Source organism: Tympanuchus pallidicinctus, unplaced genomic scaffold, assembly GCF_026119805.1.
Source record: "Tympanuchus pallidicinctus isolate F22 unplaced genomic scaffold, pur_lepc_1.0 scaffold4, whole genome shotgun sequence".
Classification (NCBI taxonomy): Eukaryota; Metazoa; Chordata; class Aves; order Galliformes; family Phasianidae; genus Tympanuchus; species Tympanuchus pallidicinctus.
The window spans coordinates 47,470,174-47,476,201 of NW_026294758.1; positions in this window are offsets into that span (position 1 = coordinate 47,470,174).

Below are 6,028 nucleotides of genomic sequence, written 5' to 3' on the forward strand. Positions count from 1 at the left end.
TGAATTGTGATACCATTGGTTTTGAGGAAGAGAATTATTTGCACTTGTGGATTTTAAATAAGACTTTATATATTTAAAGCAACAGAAGTAAGCAGTGAGTGTGTCCTCCCAGTGAACGCAGGTAGTAAGATTCCTACCAACTGAAATATCAACAGTACTTTCCCATTACCGATTTTTTCAGTTGCACAAATCCTCACTGATCTCATCAGGTTGTGTTTCTCATGGGTCTCAAGCGTGCGTGGCAGGCTCTGTTCCATACAATGTGCAGAATGCTGTTTTAATGAGGACCCCCATGTAATGGACGCTAAAATATCGAAATGATTACTGGGTATCAGTTTTAAATCAGATATTTCTCGTGTAAATATGGTAAAGATAGAAAAGCTCAAGTTTATTGGGTAGAGAAGTTAAGGTGTAGGCTATTGTCCAGACATGAGTGTAATTTCACTACAGTCCTGGTTCCTGCAATGCATCCCACTACGAATTTTCAACAATATCTATTTTTCAGCCACAGCCATGTTTACAGAATAATGCTAATTGACTGTCAATGAAGACAAAGACTTCATTGTTAGCTGGTGCCTTGCTGACAAAGTCTTGCCCCAGCACACACGCAGAAGAAAACAATCTTAGAGAAATATTTCTCATATCAAATAACAAATTGATACAGCCAACAGGCTGCAGTTTTCGGTTCATTTCCGCTATTAACAGGAAGACCCTGCAGAATTCATCCTCTGCTGCTGTTTGTATCAACTGGCTTTGTTAGTGTAATGTTCATCAGTGTAAGTTTACTGCAGCATCCCAAAGCACTGCAATCCAGAGCTCAAAGAATGGAGCACAGCGGAAGGGTAGGAGGAATTCAGACACTCTGGGTACCAAAGGAGACACTAGAGTAAGAAGGGTTAAAAATGAAACTACTTCTGTAAAGTAGTTTTCTGCATCGTGTTAATGATTCAGCACAAGAAAGATACATCCCATATCAAGTTATTTAAGTGCTTTTCATTTGACTTATCTACAGCACTAGCTTCAATTCTGTGAAAAGTCATAGAGACTGCAGCTGTAGTTCAGATCCATATCAAGGTTTACACCAAAAATCAACTGAAAGGTAAACCAGTCATTCCACAAAGACATCTGACCAAGACAGGTCAGAAGCCTTGATCCATTTATGGCATATTGACAGTACAACAGAGAGGATTTTTGCTTTTACTTGATGCTGCTGTTCTGATTTCATTTTAAGTTTTGCTAAATCCCACTTCCCTAATACCTGAGTTAAAACAATCAGTAAGACTTTTCTATTTAAAACCAAAAACTGCTTGTTCATAACTGCAACATGCTGATTAGGACGGTTTACTCTCAGCAATTTTATAAGCAGCACTGTTCTACTAAGAATCTCTCTGCGTACTGATATTTTTCACTGGCACACTGTACGCAAAATCTGCTCTGCTTCCATTATCAGAGTTGAGGGGAGGCACAGTAGGTCATTGCTCGTTTAGTAATTAGCAGTTAGTAAATCAGACATACTTTCAGAGATGGAACTGGTATAAAAGCTGCTGCCTCGAGCTGCTTCCTTTGCAGCTGAATTATTGTTGCCCACAGCAGAGCCACACTAATGGATGGTGTCCTGACATAAGAAGAGCTATTGCCTGAAGCAGCCACACCTCTTCCATGGAACACCCTGAACCCCTGATGGAGCTGAAAAGTAGCAATTCTGCAGGTCAGTAACACATCTTTAACCTGGTGAGGCCGCAATCTAGTAAAAATACACAAAAGGAAAAGATATTATTGAGTCTGTGTGCACAAGTTAAAACAATTAACCCCTCCAAACTATCCTTCCTACCTTCTTTTCTAGAGCATTATGAAGAGCAGCAACACCCCAGCCCTCACCCCATTGTGTTACTTGTGTGCCATCAACTCAGTGTTCTTCAGGCTCTGGCACTTAGGAGAGGCAGAATTGCTCTGTTAGCACTTCCATGCTTATCACTGATAAGCATGCTCTCACCTTATATTCAGGCTACCTACAGATTCATTTTTCTGTGCTGAGCAAACAGTGTTGAGGCTTCACACAGCAATCAGCACAGCAATCAACACAGCTTTTCACTTGCTCCACTCTCATCTCAGTGGGATAGTGGAGAAACTTGGAAAAAAAAAAAAAAAAAAAAAAAAAAGTAAAACTGTTTCTGGATCAACCTGTATTTGCTAAAGCAGAAAAAATCAACCTGTATTTGCTAAAACAGAAAAAGAAGTAAGAGTAATGATAATTAAATATAAGACTGTATATAAATGTGCTTGTACACACATACATATCTATACCTATACATGTATAGATAATCATAGAATGATTTGGGTTGCAAAGGATCTTTAAAATCATCTAGTTCCAACCCTCTGATATAGGCAGGGACACCTCCCTCTAGATCAGGTTGATTAAAGCCCCATCCAGCCTGGCCTTGAGCACCATCAGGGAGGGGGCATCCACAGCTTCTCTGTGTCCCACCACCCTCCCAGTAAATAATTTCTTCTTAATATCTAGTCTAAATCTACCCTCTTCCAGTTTTAAGACATTTCCTCTTCCCTTTCACTACATGCCCTTACAAAAAGTCCCTCCCCAGCTTTCTTTTGGGCTCCGTTTGGCTACTGGAAGGTCACTACAATGTTCCCCTGGAGCCTTCTCTTTTCCAGGCTGAAGAGCCCCAGCTCTCTCAGACCGTTCCTATAAGGAGGTACTCCAGTCCTCTGATCACCTTTATGGCCTTCCTCTGGACATGCTCCAGCAGTTTGATGTCCTCCATGTGTTGGGGTCCCCAGAACTGAATGCAATACTATATATACATACATGTGTGAGGGTATATATGTATGTATACACACACACATACATATATACACATATATACGTATACAATATATGTATACACACACACACATTTGTTTACTTATAAAACAAGTAATGCACAATGCAGTTGCTCAGCACCCACCAAACAATAACTAGCCAGACCCCATATGGCAGCTTGGCCCACTGCCCTCAGTTTCATAGTTTTTCCACATGATGCCATACAGCATGGGACATCCTCTTGGTCACTTTGGGTCAACTACCCTGGTTCTGTCCCCTCGCAGATCTTCAAGTCCCCTCAGACCCCTGCTGACAGGATAATACAAGAAGCTGAAAACTGAAATGTCCTTGTCTCTGTGCAGCATTGTTCAGTACCAGCTGAAATATCAGTGTTTTATCAGCATTGTAAGATTTTTTTTTTTCCTGAAGTCAGAAGAGCATTGTACCAGACCCTGAATAAAACCAACTCTGTCCCATCTTGAAACAAGGACAACATTCACCCTTCTTCCATGCCATTTATGTCATGCTCAAGTTCCACCATTTCCTATACATCCCAATTAATTAACATCTATCTTACTTTTTTATACTTACCACCACAGATTCTTGTTATCTGTGAGTTATCCCTCTGAACTGTCAGAGGAGTACATTTCATCCCTGACTTAGGGATCCATCTGTAATAACAGACTTTTACGGCAGGAGGGATGATGGATGGTACTGGATTCCTGCATGCTGAAGTCAGTTCTGCTTCCATTATAGAATCACATTATAGAATGTTTAGAATTGGAAGGGACTTTCAAGATCATCTAGCTCCAACCCCCTGCTATAGGCAGGGACACCTCCCTCTAAATCGGGCTGATTAAAGCCCCATCCAGCCTGGTCTTGAGTGCTTCCAAAGGGAGGGGCGTACACAATCTCACTGTGCAATCTGTTCCAGTGTCTCACCACCCTCACAACAATCTCCCCCTAATATCTAGTCTAAATCTACCCTCTTTCAGTTTAAAATCATTTCTCTCCACCCTGTCACTACATGCCCTTATGAAAAGTCCTTCCCCCAGGTTTCTTGTGGGCCCTCTTCAGGTACTGGAATGCTGCTACAAGGTCCCCCTTGAGCTGCCTTTTCTCCAGGTTGAAGAGCCACAACTCTCTCAGCCTGTTCTCACTGGGGAGGTGCCCCAGATCTTTGATCCTTTCTGTGGCCTTTCTCTGGACTTGCTCCAATGGCTTCATGTCCTTCCTGTGTTGGGGCCTCAGAACTGGACGCAGTATTCCAGGTGTGGTCTCACGAGCGCAGAGCAGAGGGGCGAATCACCTCCCTTGACATGCTGGTCACACTTCTCTTGATGCAACCAAGCATTTCTGGGATGAAATCAGTATTGGTTGAATTGGAAGAGATCCTTAAAGCTCATATAGTCCCTCTCCCCTTGAATGAATACCTATAGCTAGATAAGTTTGCTTAGAGCCTGACCTTGAATGTCTCCAGAAATGGGGCATCTAGCACCTCTCACAACTTATTCCACTGCTTCACTTTATCACAAAAAAAAAACCATTTTCTTATATCCAATCTAAACATCATCTCTTTCAGTTTTAAGTCATTTCCCCTTGTCCTCTCACAACAGATTCCAATGAAGAGTCTGTTCCCCTCCTTCCTATAAACTCCTTTTAGATACTGAAAGCCTACTATCAGGTTTCTCTGCCTGTCCTCGTAGGACAGATGTTCCATCCCTTGGATCATTTTTGTAGCCCTGCTCTGGGTCATAACAACCAATAGGTCTATATCTCTGACTCCAGGTCAAGCCTCACCAGCAAAGAGTAGAGGTACAGGATCACCTCCCTTGCCATGCTGGCCACAATTCTTTTAATGCAGCTCAGGATATGATTGCCTTTCTAGGCTGCAAGGGCACATTGTTGGCTCAAATCCCATTGCCATCCACCAGTACCCCCACATCCTTTTCAGTAGGGCTGTGCTCTATAGCTACACCCCTCAGTTTGTACCGATAGTGGGGTCTGCCACAATCCAGATGCAAAGGCTTTGCACTTTGCTTTGTTGAATCTTACACTGTTCTCTGGGGCCCACTGCTTGAGTCAGCCTAGGCCCCTCTGGATAGCATCCTATCCCTCAGGCATGTCAACTGCACCTCACAGCTTGGTGTCATTCGCAAATGTGTTGACAGAGCTCTCAGTCCCACTGTCGATATCACCAATGAAGATATCAAAGGCCACTGGTCCCATTACTGACTCCTGGAGGACACCACTTGTCATCAATGTCCATCTGGACATTGAGTCATTGACCACCACTTCCTGAGAATGATCTCACAACCTGTTCCTCATCAACTGAACAGTACACCAAACTCAGTCAAATCCACATCTTCACAATTTAGAGAGAAGGATGTTATGGAAGAACTGCATCAAAGGCCTTATTGAAGTCCAGGCAGACTATGCCAGTGGCTTTTCCCTTGTCCAGACAATATTACACCATCATAAAAGGCCACTAAGTCGGTCAGGCAGGACCTGCCCTTGGTAAAGACCTCCAGGTTATCCCATATCACTTCTCTCCTTTCCATGTGCTTTAGCAGAGCTTCCAGGAGGATCTGCTTTGTGATATTTCCCAGCACTGAGGTGAAGCTAACAGGTTAGAAGTTCCCTGGATCATCTTTTCTATCCTCCTGAAAAATGGGCGCTGTTACGTCTTTTTTCCAGTCACCAGGACTTCACCTGGCCTCTGTGACTTTTCAAATATCAAAGAGAGCCAGCCAGTTCCTCTCAGGAATCTAGAATGCATCTTTTTGGAACCCATAGTCTTACGGATGCTCAGGTTCCTCAAGCAGTTGCAAATCTGATCTCTGCTTACTGCAGAAGGAACGTTACTCTGCCTGTTCTCATCTTTTAACCCATCTGTTCAAGGGCTCTGTGTGAAGAGCAGTCACTAGTGAAGACTGGAGCAAAATAATTGCTGAGTACCTCAGCCTTCTCTTTGTCTGTCATTACCAGACCGCCTGTGTGTTCACCCGGTGGGGAGTATGCCTTCTTGGACTTCCCTTTCTGGTTTGTGTACCTGTAGAAACCTGTATCTTCTTTTCCTTCTCAGAAGCGGTAATTAAATCCAGGCTGAGAACTATGCTATTGCTATGACATAACTGTGCTGCCTTTGACAGGACATCCTAGCCATCAGTGCAAACAAATGCTCAACTGTATGTGCACTACTTTACTAGT